Source organism: Rhineura floridana, chromosome 2 (assembly GCF_030035675.1).
Source record: "Rhineura floridana isolate rRhiFlo1 chromosome 2, rRhiFlo1.hap2, whole genome shotgun sequence".
In the NCBI taxonomy this organism is placed as follows: Eukaryota; Metazoa; Chordata; class Lepidosauria; order Squamata; family Rhineuridae; genus Rhineura; species Rhineura floridana.
The window spans coordinates 32577672-32593261 of record NC_084481.1 but is presented as its reverse complement, the minus strand read 5'-3'; the positions used below and the strand labels follow the sequence as shown (position 1 = coordinate 32593261).

The 15590-nt window shown below is 40.7% G+C and overlaps 1 pseudogene; it reads left to right on the top strand.

Annotated features, from left to right (window-relative positions):
- The first annotated feature begins 3719 nt into the window (after window positions 1-3719).
- Window positions 3720-4630, top strand: LOC133377887 (E3 ubiquitin-protein ligase MARCHF3-like; annotated as a pseudogene).
- Window positions 4631-15590: the final 10960 nt, after the last annotated feature.

Below are 15590 nucleotides of genomic sequence, written 5' to 3'. Positions count from 1 at the left end.
AGCTTTTGGTCAGTAGTAAACTCCACATTACCACACATATTCCACTTCTATGGATTCCCATGCAGTTGCAGGAGTGTGCTTAATTCTAGGATTGGCTGGAGGATACAGAAACCTGCTATGTGGTAAAATGTCCCCTGTATGCTTAATGGATATTTGTTTTCACCCACAGAAACCACACCTGGAAGAGTAAGGAAGGCACATGTGTTTCCCTATTATAGTGTTTCTCAAACAATGAACTGGGCCCCATCAATGGACCTTGGGCCACGTTTAGGTGCCTGCCCACTGCCTCCCTACTTGCCTACTCTTTTGCCTAGCTGTGACACAGCCATTTGGAGCAACGTCAGTATAATCAACTCCTTACATGCTGGATAAATATGGCCACGAGACAGTTTGGGGGAGAGAAGGAGAGGAAGGTCTCCCTCCTCTGAGGGAAAAAGGCCAGAGGAGGTGATGAAGGCAATTAGAAAGTGAGATATAAGATTAATCTTTATTATTATTTAATACTAATAATAAAGATATAAGTAAACTAGGAATCAAAAGAAAGAAAATTAAAGGAAAGTTGTTCCATGAGGAAGAAGGGCCAGGGAGGAGGGATGAAAGAGACCGGCAGTTCGTGGGGGAGATACAAGTTGAGCGTGAAAGGAGAATGGGAGAAGAAATTACAGGAGATGGGTAAAAATGCTTTTGAGAGGTCTGTGGGTGGGAAGGGAAAAATATAAAAGAAAAAGCCTTCTCCAGTTAGGCAAATTCTGCCTAAAACAGACATGCTGGGTCACCATACTTACAGAGCAAATGTCTGTACTTAGCATGAGGAAAGTTGAGCTATGAAACTCCTTGCCATAAGGAAAACGCTGCAGCAAAGAATTTAGCAATTTCCAAAGATAGATTAGAATCAATAGAAAATGATGTCAACAAATGACAAACTCTGTCCCAGTAATTTTCAGCCATCTCAAGTGAGCCCTCATAGGTTGCTGTGAGGTTGCACTTAGTCTACACACACAATAGAAAAAGAGCACCAGTTTAAGGGTTGGTATGCATTAAAAGCCAGTGCAGAAAGCATAGCAGATACTTTTCTTCTGTCTTCTTGGTCAGTGCTATCTCACAGCAAAGTAAAAAAAATAAAAATCTGATTATATCATGGGAAATTGAAGGTCGTGTCAATCCAAGTGCTAAAATTAGATACATGCAAGGAAACAGATTTCCCTAGATTTATTTTTAAAGTATTCTGTACAAAAATGCATGTATACTTTCAAGCCACTCACAATAAGATCAGGAAGTCAAAATATAAAATGCTTATCAAGTGCATTTCTGTGGAACTGCTCATTTCACTCAGAGACAGAAAGCTGCCTTATGCTGAACTAGACTGTTGGTTTTCATCTAGCTTAGCATTGTCTACACTGGCTGGCAGAGGCTTGCCAGGGTTTCAGACAGGGGTCTTTACCATCCCTGTCTGAAGGTGATGGGGACTGAACCTGGGTCCTTTTGCATGCCAAGTGTTACCATGTGCCCTTGATCCCACGTATTCAAATGACACAAGTAATGAGATCTTTAGCTCAGCCATGGTTTTTACTGTTAATTAGTGGGATATATGGTAAATTACAGTAGGGCCCCACTCATATGGCGGGTTACATTCCGGACCCCCACCGTAAAGTGAAAACCGCTGTAAAGCGGAACCCATTGAACAGAATGGCACGCGATGCCTGAAAACCGCCGTAAAAGCAGAACAAACGCCGTATGAGTGGGGCTTTAGCTTAATTGAGTCTAATTGAGACTGCTGTATTAGCAAATTGCTGTAAAGCGAAGCGCTGTAAAGCGGGGCCCTACTGTATATGTTTTCAGACGCCTGCTTCGCAACAGGAGGGTTTTCTGTTATCTTCAAACTGGGAAGTTTCAACCTGGTGACATCCCTGATGGAGCTCTGAACAAAAAGATCCCCCCCCCCAAGGAAGTAGAACTTAATAAAGACTTGAGTCAGTTGATATGGGCTTTTACCGGTCCTCTGTAATAATTGTTGTGGTTACTAATTGTTTGTATGGTGGATTGTCACAAGGAGAATTTAATGATATTTGTATAAGATTTGGGTCTTGTTGGTGTTGGCTTAGCACTCAGACAATAGACCAGAGTTCAGAACCACAAATGTACTGGTTTGTTGCAGACAGGAACATTGATCAAAATATTGGGTGTCTTTTGCCCCTGGTCACCCTCACCTCTGGCATGCATCTCTCAGAAGGTATCTCATAAGAGAGTGTGGCCCTCAGGCTGAGAAACGTTTCCCATCCCTGTTTTAATATTTTGATTGTGTTATGGATATGGATGGATAGACCAGCCTGTTTCTGTTTCTGTCAGGTTTATTTATTTATTAATTATTTTATATATACCCCGCCCCTCCTTCCAGCAGGAGCCCAGGGCGGCAAAGAGAAACACTAAAAACACTTTAAAACATCATTAAAAGACCTTAAAATGCATCAAAACAAAACAACGTTAAAAAAATAAAAAAACTTTAAAAACATCTTTTAAAAAAGGGTTAAAGATATCAAAAGACATATTAAAAGCAATTCTAACACAGATGCAGACTGGGACAGGTCTCAACTCAAAAGGCTTCTTGGAAGAGGAAAGTCTTCAAAAGGTGCCGAAAAGACAGCAGAGATGGCAGTTTTGCATTTGTTGACTCGTAAACAAATATATAGTGACAAATTCAGAAGCACAAGGTCCCTTAATGATAAGTCACAGCCATGCCGCCTTCTAAGATTATACAACCTTCTAAAATTATAGTATATTCTGGTCAGGCTTGAATATTGCTTTCTGCTTCTCTATCACTGACACCATTTGACTGTCCTTTCTCACTGTCAGAGATATTGCTTGAATTACTGAATTCACTGTCTACACATTTATCTCCTGCTGCTGCCAAACTGCTTGATGGTGTAGATGGGATGCTATCATCAGGATTCACTCTCTCTTCTTCTGCAGTTACAGAATTCTTGGCTTTTTGAAGTAGGAACTAATAAAGGCTTGCTTGCCATTGACACTCATTGGGACTCTTCTCAGTGGCCAGCACACTCCCCTTTCATGCAGATTGGCAGAGACCCTGCTTGGAACTGGCTTCCCCAAAAGTAAAGGGCCTAAGACTCCCCTGGGATCCCGGATGACTACACCCCTGATTCATAAAGTCATTCCATCCTGTTTCATGCTGCTTTAAATGCTTGAAAACTCACATTTAAGTTGTATGCAGTTCTCCCTAAAATAAGCATTTTTGTATGCATATTCCCTGTAAGATACATATTTTTGTATACATTTTTATCTGCTACTGGCATCAGTGCACATTGCAAAGGCTAACTCGATTCTGATGCTCCCCTCCTTTTGGGTGCCTCCCCATCTTGTTTAGACCACAATGCTTCTGCTGAGGTGAGCTATGTCATCTGCCAATCAGGAAAGCTGCCCCCACCCCCCCTTCTCTGCTCTGTTCTCCTGGCTGGTACTCAGCGACAAGTTAGTGAATTGCTACAGGATCGGTGGTGGTGATGGGAACGGACACTGCTGTTTGTCTTCCTGTCCCTAAATCTTGCTCGGGGAAATATGCTGTTGCCCAGTGCTTCAGGCATTTCCCTTGCTATGAGAATGGGAATTCCGTAAGAAGAATAAGCAGGGTGTGTGTGTGAGGCAAATGGGAGGCACACAGCCTGTGCATGTGGAAGCCATTATAATAATTACTATCTGTTACAATGACAACCAGCTCCTGTAGTCACCTCCCCAGAGTCTGATCAGGCTGTGCCAGCTCAGCTGGTGCCGTGATAAAGACTGTGGACAACTGTAGCAGCCTCATGTGTCATGGAAACTTTGTCCAAGGATGGGCAGCTGTTGTCAACGCTAGTATGGACTCTTGTCACACACAGACTGACCAGTGTGTAGGATTTGCCATAAAGGCAGTAGTCAGGAAGACTTTCTCCTGGTGAATGGTGAGAGGGCTGTAGCTCAGTGGTGGAGCATCTGCTTTGCATGAAAAAGGTTCCATCCCATGTCCAACCTCTGCCCTCCCCAGATAGGGCTAGGAAGGACTCCTGCCTGAAACCATGGAGAGCTGCTGCCAATCAGTATAGACCATACTGAGTGAGATGGACCGATGTTCGGACTCAGTATAAGGCAGCTTCCTAGGTTTCTATAGCGTACAAGATACCTGAGGACTATTCAGTGCAGCTGCCTGAAGTACAGGCTGTTGTCTTCAAACACCACTAACTGTGAACTCTGCCGCATTAGATTTGAAGGAGAGCACAAACCAAAGTTGTTGGTCAACTGGCTAAGAAACCCAGCCACCCAGCCCGAGAAATGAACTCTGTCTGAGGAAAAGTGCTTCCTGTTTATAACTCCATTGGCTACCGTTCCCATTGGCGGGGAACAGAGGACCACCTGTACTTTAGTAGTAGGCTAAAGCTGTTGGCTTCATTGCACTCACTGTCACACTCTTTACAATGTACCTCTTTTGGACACTAGTATCACTGTAGATTATGGCGCTGGACCAATCAAAGAGTTATCCTTCTCATTCCAAAGTGAGAATTTTGTCAGAATCCCTTTGAACCAGGAGTCCTTGCTGGGCCTGCATTCAGTCAGAAGGAACTCAAAAGAGGCAAATGTCTAATTGTGATAGTCCTGCAGTGGGGTCTTGAACTACATCTGGGGTTTAATTGCATCTCAAACCTGATAGTGTCATATTGTGAAAGGCAGTCTATTTGCAGAAAAGAGGACATGGGTGTTACAACTGAAATCACAGGTGCAGTAATCAAATGATATTTGCTAAGCTGCCAGATATGTTTAACATTTAGCAGATAACTGTATGAAATTCTCCAGTCCCCTGTTGATAGCTGCATCGTTTGGCATGCAACCCTGTTTAAAAACTATTAAACTCTGATGGTGAACAATGCAGTGTTTTAGTCTAGGGAGTACAAACTACGTTGGTTCACTTCAAAATGTAGACCAAGCACAATCTAATAATGTGTAAGATGATGAAAAAGGTATTTGCCTGTTGGGGTTCTCATGTCATTATGCATGTGACTCCTTCTGCCCCAACATGTGGCAGATAACAGCTAATACAAAGTAGAAATGTCATGTCCTGACTGTCCCTAAACATTATGGCTAGTCAGCTTTTCCAAGCAATATGAAAATAACTCAGTTCAAGGTGCTTGAAGTTATACTCAAAAGACCAGCAAGGCTCAGTAGCAAAGGGGTGTCCCCACTGAGACATAGCCCTTCTTCACACATGCCAGGAGACTCTGAATGACTGACATACTTCTCATGTTTCAACAAGGTGATGGTTTTGGTGTACAAAGCCCTATACAGCTTGGGAATAGGATACCTGAAAGACTTCTTACCCATTATATATCCAGTCGATCATTACACTCTGCAGGTGAGGGCCTCCTGCAAATACTATCTTATCAGGAGGTCCATTCCGCACAACATAGGAAGCAGACCTTTAGTGCAGTGGCACCTACCCTTTGGAATTCCCTCCCCTTAAATATTAGACAGGTGCCATCTCTGTTATATTTTTGGTGCCTACTAAAGACCTTTCTCTTTCAACAAGCCTTTTAAGTAGAGACCTTATCCCAGTCTGCATCTGTGTTGGAACTGCTTTTAATAAGTTTTTAAAGCTTTTTTTAAAAAAGATTTTTTAAAGCTTTTTTTTAAAGATGTTTTTAGAGATTTTTTGTTTAAATATGTTTTTAAGGATGTTTTGTTGTAATATATTTTAAAGTCGGTTTTTATGATGTGTTTAGTGCTTTTGCCACCCTGGGCTCCTACTGGGAGGAAGGACAGGATATAAATAAATAAATAAAATATATTACATATTATATTACAATATATTTAATAAGTTATTATGTAAAATAAAATATTATATATACTTGTATTATTATTATAATATATATTATTAATTATCAAATGTAATCAATATTATGTCGCAATACAGTGTACAAATTACCTGCGTAGATGACAAATGCGGGAACGTATAGAAAGTAGCAGTAAGAGTAACATGTTTAATTAATCCCACCTAGAATGTTATACTGCTCAGAAGATTACCTATGACTTCCAAAAAAAAAAGCTGAGAAATAATTGCAGGGATATCCACCCCACACGCAGCTAGACCAATCTTCTGTTATATGGAAAATCTAGACAAATTAAAGTCTACTACAAGTTCTGAAACAAAGGGCAATGCCCACAGCATTTTCAGAAAGGCCATTTTTGTTTTGATATGTGACTACCACACACATGGCATGCTCACAAATTAAATTTTTGTAGTGACCTTTGCTGAGCCAAAGTGAAAAACAGACGGATTTATCTCTTTTATAGACAGTCCTGGCTTGTGCCTCCACCCTCCAATTATGCAACTGCATTTCCAGCCTTCTACAGCTGTCCTTTCTTAAGATTATGACTGGCTGATATAAGGGAGAAGACAGAGGCCCTTTCCAGACGTTTTTCATGTGTATAATGAACAAGCTGGGTGCTCCTGGTTAGATTCACCCCAGATATACACACTCCAAGACCACTGTGTACTGCTGTGCACGCAGGAGCCTTTATCAGCCGGTGCAATGAATGTATATACATCAAAGGCCAAACCTGCCACCCCCACATATGTTCTTGGCAGAAATTAAAATATCTGAAAAGGGTTAGAGGTATACTCTAAATCAGGGATAACCAAGGTGAGGTCCGCCAGATGTTGTTGGAGTCTAACTCCCATCAGACCCAACCAGCATGGGAAATGGTCAGGGACAATGGGCGTTGCAATCCAATAATACAATTCTCTGGGAAGAGGGACTGACTGTTAAAACATTCTGGGAATTGTTGCTGTGTGAAGGGAATACACTTCCCAGAATTCTTTGGGGAAGCCATAACTGTTCCAAGTGGAATAATAGTACAATAAATGTATGGTGTGCATGTGGCTCTTGTACAGATCCTGCTTTATATCTGACAAGCCCCAAATCCTTTTGAGGCACCCCACTTCAGCTCAAGATTCTGGATTCTTCCAAATCCAATGGACACTCCCAGTATTTAGGTGATTAGCGATTTTGCAATTTTGGAAGTCATACTTGAGAGGTGCAAATGCATTGTGAAAATTGTTTTTTTAATGTATGTGTTGAGTGGTGCAAGGGGATATAAGAGACTTAAATATATAAAACCCTACCGTTCTGGGAAAAGGAGACGTTGTCAAAATTAAATGCAGAGGGTAATAAACATTGAAAAGATGAAAGTGTAGAGAATATTGTACATGGCCCTAAGAGAGCCTATATATTAATGTGGAAAAAAGTTTTCAGACGTAGAAGATAATTTAGTGACAGGGAAAGCAGGTGTTAAATAAAAACGTTCATTTTCTTTTATGGTCACAAAGAGGAAATATAGAGTCAGCATACATTAAAAATGAACAAGATTTACATATGGATCTATCTGCATTTATAAGGGAGCACATTCTTATCTGGCAAAATAATCCTAAAATATTTTTCTATGTATTTCTTCAACTGTACTTGGGAATTCAAATATTACTGCTTTTGCCAGTCTATGGAGCTTAAAAACAAAAAACAGAGCAATCGTACAGGGTTGAAGGAAGAAGTTGCTGTGGCAGGTAAGCCGGCAAATTCAAAGCCCTATTGGAATTACACTGGCAAGATGGAAGCTAAAGGGCAGCAGGTCCCCTCTCTTTAATCAACATTTTTCCTTTGAAAAAGATTTTCTCTTTGTTTGGTCCAAATGAGAGGGAAAATAAGCCCCAGGGTCAGCATTCTTTTCTTCTATTTTGTGGGGTGTTGGAGGAATGGGGGAAAGCTTTAGATACAGAAAGATCTCAGTCTCTCCCAAAATGCCCTTGACTAGCCCATAGAATGCCCCATTTCCCCCCTCTCTGCCTTTTGAAGACCAACAATGGACCTTTCCATAGCATCTGGAAAGAGACTTCTAAGGAAAGACCTCCCTCTCAACATGTGAGAGGCCTCTGGGACAACTTCCGAGGGACCATAGGATTGCACCCTTATGGGATTTGTGGGATTTTACACTTTGTGGTGTGTCAATACTTCTTTGGACATTTAAATGTCTAACTGAGGTGGGCCTATGAAATCTATATGATACCTTTGTGTAAATGGAAACTTAACATATTAAAAAAAAACAACTTCCACAGATTTGAAGACATAGGAATTGGTTGTAGAAGGCCACAGAAGCAGTTAATCATCCACCAGAGTCATTCATTCACTTGTTCATTTGGATATTTAATTTCCTGTTCTTCAGTACACATTCTCAGAGTGGCTCCCAATATAAAATCAAAACAACAGTAACAGAATTAAAAACAAAATAAATAAATGAATTCTTCCAAAACAGAATGGTGACACAAATAGATAAACGCAGACATAAAATTCAAGATGTCAGAGAATTCTGATGAAACAGAAACAGGAGCAGAAATTGCTGATGATCACTTATTCATCTCATGCCTGGAACAATAGGCATTCTCTGTTGTTGCTTTCAATCTACAAATGATACATAATTGATTACTTTCCCCCCTCATTTGCATTGTGTTTCTTTTGCATTGAAATGAATTGGGTGGAATATCATAAATGACAATGTAACTTATGTAATTTACATAATTAATTATGTAGCTTACACAACTTCACGTAATTTTGCCATAGCAGTCAGCAAGATGAATAGCGTAATTTTTGGTGGAAGACTAACTGCAGTGGAATGGCAACTATGCTGCATGTTCTGAGCAGAACAGAATGTAATGCATTTTTACATCCCTGCTTAAAACACACATACACACACACATGAGAGAGAGAGAGAGAGAGAGATAAAAAACATCACATTTGGCTTCCATTCTCTGCTGTCTGAAGGAGAATCCTTTCATATTTCAGTGGAGGTAGGAAAGGCGTTTGGGTCATGGGGGTGGGGTCTGTATAAAACGATGTCAGAAATGTTGAAATACCTGGCACTCACAGATATATATCCAAGTTTAATAATGATAATGATGATGATAATAATTTGTTTTTATTCTCACAGAAGAGATCCAAAGCGACTTTCATTAAAACCTGTAACTATAAGCACAAAGACAGAGATCAGTCAGGAAAATATTCCCTCCCTTCCCAAATCTGCAGCCCAAACGCAATTGCTTTTCACATCGCTTCTCCCAAAAAAAGAAAGAAAAAAGCACACGCAGGGCAATCTTATGCAATCTTATTCAGACATCCCGCTGAATTCAGCAAAGTTTACTTGTTACTAAGTGTGCACTGGATTGCAGCCTTAATCCTGAAAGACAGCTCTCTACAACTAGAAAGCTTTTTGAGTATATGTCCTGCTATATTGTTATGTACCACCCCTGATAGCCACGTTCCATGGATGTTGCTGTCCTTTGCCATGAGACAACACAAAGAGGAAACGGTCTCCCAAAAAACTTTGTGGCATAGAAAGTAATTGTGGAAGATACTTCCCTTTTCACCCTTTCCCTCTGTAAAGCAAAACATCTGAACAGGAAGAAAAGCCATACCAATATGTATTCCCATTCCCAAACTGCAGCCCATATATAAGTTTGAATGACAGTTAATGATAGCATTAACATCTGCTTCTTCTCTCTGGACATTTTGCCAAAACATAGGCACTGGCAAAAGCTAGCATCCTCTCTCATCCTATGAGTGTATCATTTTTCTTCTCTAGAATCATTAGCATAATTGTCTGCTGCTCTTCTCCTTTGTCTGTTTGTAGACTTCTGTTTGTTCTGTTTGTTAAAAGAGTTACAGAGCAATCTAAACCCCCTTTATACCTGGCTGGGAGTGGGAAGGGTAGATGAGGCAGAGGTGTCCCTTTGCAGGGGGACTGGCAAGGTTGGGGTTGCTGTGGCACGTCTGCAAAGCTCTGCCAGCAGGAGGTTAGGATTGTACCCTAAATAAACGGGTTTTGATTACCAGATCAAGAAGATAATCCATCTGCATTTCCAAGTTAGCTTGGCTTTGGGCACTATCACCATAATGTGCAACAATGTTGAAGCAACCTTTGCTTAATTAGTGGAAACTGCTCTACAACTTGATTGTAGAGCGGGTGGAAAATCTGTAGCCCTCCAGATGTTGTTGGACTCCAACTCCCATCAGCCCTAGCCAATGTGGCCAACAGTCAGCAATGATAGGAGATGTAGTTCAGCAACATCTGGAGGGCTACATGTTAGCCAACCTTGTTTTGGTATTTGTAGTCAAATGCCAGATTTTATTTCTTTTTAACGGTCTCTCTAATCCTTATGACTCTGAGAAGTAATGAAAGCATGATTGCACTGTGAACCATGTGTGACATTCTCAATTAAAAACCCAAATATAGGCAAGTAGTTAGCAGAGAGTGCTACAGGCCTCAATCCACCTCTAGTGCACTTTCCCCCCTAAAAGGGTACATAGAGTTGCTTTGTATCAAATCAGAGCACATAACAGTGTACTGGCCACAATGGCATTCCCCAGTCGGTGCTCTCCAGATGTTTTGGACTACCACTCCTATAATCCTTGCCAACTTGCAATGTTGGCTGGGGCTGATGCAAATTGCAGTCTAACAACATCTGGAAGGCCACAGGTTGAGCAGTCTGGTCTACAAAGATTGGCAGTGGATCTCTGAGATTGTAGACAAGATCCTTTCCTAACACTGTCTGGAGATGCCGAGGATTGAACCTGAGACCTTCTACATGCAACAGTGTGCTCTGCCACTGAGCCACAGACCTTCCCATATGTTGATCTAGGCAAAACTCATCCATCTAGCTCAATAAGGACCACTCAGTGCCAGGAAGTTTCTCAGCTGGTGGATCTTCCTTGTTGGACTGGGGCAATAAACTCTATCCTACTCCAGTCCCAATATTAGGGATGTAGGGAAGCTGCTGGACTAATAAAAGTAATGGCAGAGCAGAGATATGCCAGCTTGTTAAGGACACAAACTATAGCATTATAGAAGGCTGCACACATAATGGGAAGAACAGATCCCGAAGGTGTGTCTTCATTGTTATAACTGTGGAGTTGGATTCTGGGATTTGAATTGAATTGCAGCTTGGAAAAAGAAACACCTGTCTAATGGACAATTTATAGTAACATGTTTTATCTAGGAAATATGAACTCAGTATCAGTGAAGAGTAAAACGTTTCTTCTTTTTTATGGGTAGGTTAATCTACCAAAGGGAATCAGAAATACTTTTCAACAGTAAATTATTTATTGCTGTGGAGTTCACAGCATCTTTTTCTGACTCTTTAGAGCCAAAGCAAACATTAGATAGCAGATGTATTTGTTTATTTCTTGAGTTATTTATATGCTGTCCATCTATATCGCTGCTCTCAAGGAAGCCAACAAGTCAGTAACATAATTAAAATGAAATAGTCAGACAGTGAACAATTAAAACTGAATCTGCGGGTAAGAATAGAAGGCAGAAAAAAACAGGAGAGAAAAAAAACTTTCCGTAACAGCAGAATAAAACCTAATGGATCTACTGCAGTTTAAAGAGCCTAGAAAAATAAAAAGGCATTCACTTGCTGCCTGAAAGATAAGAGTGGATACGAGGTGAGCTCCCCTGGGAGGGCAGGATGCCATCACTGACAAATCCTTCTCCCTGGTTGCCACCTGTCTAACATCTAAAGGGGGGGAGGGAGTATCCAGCAGTGACAGCTGAATCTATCCATTTATGTTTCTTTTGGTTTCTGATTGTTCCAGTCTGAAGTTCAGTTCTTCACATTTCCACATCAGTTTGTGATCTTTTTTTTAAAAAAAGATCTCATGAAAATTCATCAGCATTTTAGTGCAAATGTATCCTAACATACATGTTTGTATGCAATTTCCCCTAATATGAATTTTGCAAAGCAAGTTTCCTTAATATAATGCATTTTGTAGGTTATTTTCTCTAATGTATTCCTTTTAATGCACACTTTACCCTACTACATGCATTTGTGTACACATTACTTGGCTGGAGAACTGCCCTGAAAAAGTGGGAGAGGTACAAATTTCAAAGGATAGCTGTGTTTCGGTTCTTGTATTGTTTTGGAGACTGCAAATAAGTTCACCTTTAAATGTCCCCTACCTACAGCACCCAGAGAAGGACTTTTGAAGACCACTTCAATGTACTAGTAGGGATGGATAAATCTGTCGATTCTGGTTTTTCTCAGTTTCTCATTTTCCAATCTTAAGTTCCGTTCACCGCATTTCCAATACAGTTTGCAAATTTGTAAATTTGTAAGCATTTTAGTGCACTGTTCTCCTAATATTCACATTTTTGCAAGCAGTGTTTCCTAACATAATGCATTATTATATATTATTTTAACTAGTAACAGTTCTTATGCACATTTTCTCCTAATGTTTGCATTTCTGTACACCCATTTTGGTTGGAGAACTGCAACATAAAGTTCAAAAGAAGTGCAAAAGAAAACCTTATTTTGGCTTGTGTGTTGTCTGTGGAAGTGTGAATTAAGCAGGTTTGCATTGTGAATCCAGTTTCTCTTTTCATCCCTTGTGTACAGACAGGTGTATCAGAGAGCATATGCTATGCTCCTCCAGGTATCCTAGTCCCACACTATTTAGGGTTTTAAAGGTAAGCACCAGCACTTTGAATTGATCTTGGAAATGGATCAGCAACCGGTGGAATTGTTCCCATATGTTTGTCCCAGTGAGCAGTCTGGCAGCTGCATCTTACAGTCTCCTGATTTTAACAAAATAAAATGAAATAAAAATTAAAAAGTAGGTGTGAGAAGCTGCCAGTTTGAGTGTGCACACAGTGTGTGAGTGTGTGTGTGTGTGTGTGTGTGTGTGTGTGTGTGTGTGTGTGTGTGTGTGTGTGTGTGAGAGAGAGAGAGAGAGAGAGAGAGAGAGAGAGAGAGAGAGAGAGAGAGAGAGAGATTAAATCTTCATCCTCTTCTGTATATTTCCACCATAGATGGACACACAGGTGTGTATGAGTGAATCTGAGTAGAAAAGTATCTGGAGAAAAAAAAAAGGATAAGTAGCCCCCACTTTCCTGCTACTCTTCCTTTCAAACTGGAATCCTCCCACCAGCTCCTTTTCATTAAAAAACAATCCAATCCCTTTGGAAGAATATTTGATGCATCTGCCATGTGATGTCTATTTTAGCGCTTTGTCTCCTCAAATCTATTAATTAAATTTCTGTCAATTTCAGCAGGAGCCTGCATAGCAACCAGAGACAGCTGTGACAACTCTTGTCTTTAGTGGAATGATCTCATTTTTTCTACATTTCCTAGTTTACTAGTGACAATCGGAATCCAAATTCATATCTCAATTCTTGGGACACATCTGGAAAAGGCAGGTAGCAAATGCAGTATAACACATTCGCCTTCAATTAGAGGCAGCTCCTGCAGAAACAGTGTGGGTACAATATTTTCACAAGTCAGGAACATGACTCAATGCCAGCATCATTTTAAACAACAGGCATGTTTCTTGCTAGACAAGAACCAAACTCTGTTTCATTGTTTTATCTTTTTATTACTATTATGATATATACATTCCATAAAATCAAAAGACTTAACCAACATAAATACATGAAAATATGTCAACAGGTACTTTTATAAGATTACCCTGATCAATATCATATTTATAGTAAATAGTACATTATTTTCCTGTATAATAGTGTTTTATCTTTTAGGATATTCTGAGGAATGTTTCGCATATATGAAACAATTTGTTCCAGCACATTGGTGTTATTTCATAAGGTCTAAATCATAATGAAATGGTATTAATCACTTAGTTAAAGTAATTATTTATTTTAGTTTTAGACAGCTATGAGGATAAGATCACACGCACACACACTACCATTCCATTCCTTTATTATTTTTCTGATTCGCTCTGCCCCATGTTTCTCTCAGTCTTAAAATCCAGTTAAACTAGGAGAATCTCTAGAATTAATCCTAAAACTGGAATACAAAACCCAAAAAAGCCCAATGAACAAACTTGATGTGACTGCATCAAGGTTCCTTATATGCAGCCCTTTACTGATAAACTCAAGTGCTCCAGCGCATTGGTAAAATACAACCCCAAAATTAACTCTGTTGGATTTGGGTCATTGGGTTGTATCAAGTCATACCCTTCTGCAAACAGAAGAGTTGCTTCCATTCACGGAGGGTACTGAGAACCAGTGGAGGCTCCAGCTGGAGGAATGTGTAGGGTAGACCATTTTTGCCGATTCCCCCTGCAGCTGTTATGCGACCTCCCACAGTATTCCTGGGATCCCCTCAACCCTTTAGAGCTGCTTTTTCTGTGGGCATAGGGGACTGTAGAGGAAGGAGGGATCACCAAAAAGAAGCGCTCCCCTTCTTTCTCCAGAGGGAGTATCCTGTGTGATCACAGCTCTGCTCATGGGAGCCAAGCCACTGTGTCAGGGAAATCCACTGAAAACTAACATTCTCACAGCCATAAGAGAAAGCAGCCAAGCAACCAACCTTACTGTGATGGCTCCTTGAGTAGCTCATTTGGTTTAGCCAATGTTCTAATATAATGTACCATTATTATACAGCCACAAGAGTTATACAGCATGGATTTTTCGCATTCCACAATGTTAAATTGAAAATACCACCCATGCCATTCTGATGCTTCCCATAAACTCATTTCAAAAAAAACTTTACAAAACCTATAGTCCTGAACTCAGAAACATTTGCTTAACAACCGTCTCAATTTTCATGGCGATACCCAAAACACTCAGAGAGAATCAAGAATTCAAAATGTAAAAAGAAAGGAAAAAACTCAGACCTCTTTTGAACTTTTTTCTGTCAAGTTCTCATAATTTGTTGAAACTAATTAAAAAACAGCTGTGATCACAGAGTACCTGTAATCCTGTTACTGACCTTGACCCATAATCTGACCTTCATCTTTGGCAGTTTAAAAGTTAAAAAAATGCCTGGCTGATTTTTAATTAATTTAAGAAATTTTACATTGAACTCAATGATAATGTTGGGAATGTTCAGTAAGAACCAACTGTCAGTGTTCCAAAAGACAGACTCACACCTGCTTGGCTTTGCTAATCAGGGGACCACACTCACACCAGACATTTAGTCCACTTTAAACAGTCATGGCTTCCCCCAAAGAATCCTGGGAAGTGTAGTTTGTGAAGGGTGCTGAGAGGAGACTCCTCTTCCCCTGGGAGACCTCCAATGGCCAGACAGGTTTAACAGTTAGCCGCTCTGATTGAAGCTCTGTGAGGCAAACAGGGCATCTCCTAGAAACTCTAAGCACCCGTCACTCCTCCCCATGGTCATTTTTACCTATCTTAAGCATGGTTGCATGGGAGTAAATCCCATTGAACTCAATAAGCATGCAAATGATCAACCTGTGCTCCCCTCCCCTTCCTCCCATCACCTCCCTTTGGCCCCCTTCCTCCCCCTTCCTTGGCCCCTCCCCTTCCAATCCCCTCCTTCTCCCTCCTCTCCTCTCTCCCTTTCCTCTTCCCTCTCTTCTCCCCTCCCCCTCCTTCTCCCCCATGGTCAGTTTTACCTATCCTGACCATGATTGCATGGGAACAAATCCCATTGAACTCAACAAGCATGCAAATGCCTTTCCTCCCATTCCCCTCTCCTCTCCCTTCCTCCTTCCCTCCCCTCTTCCTTCTTTCTCCTCCCCTGCCCA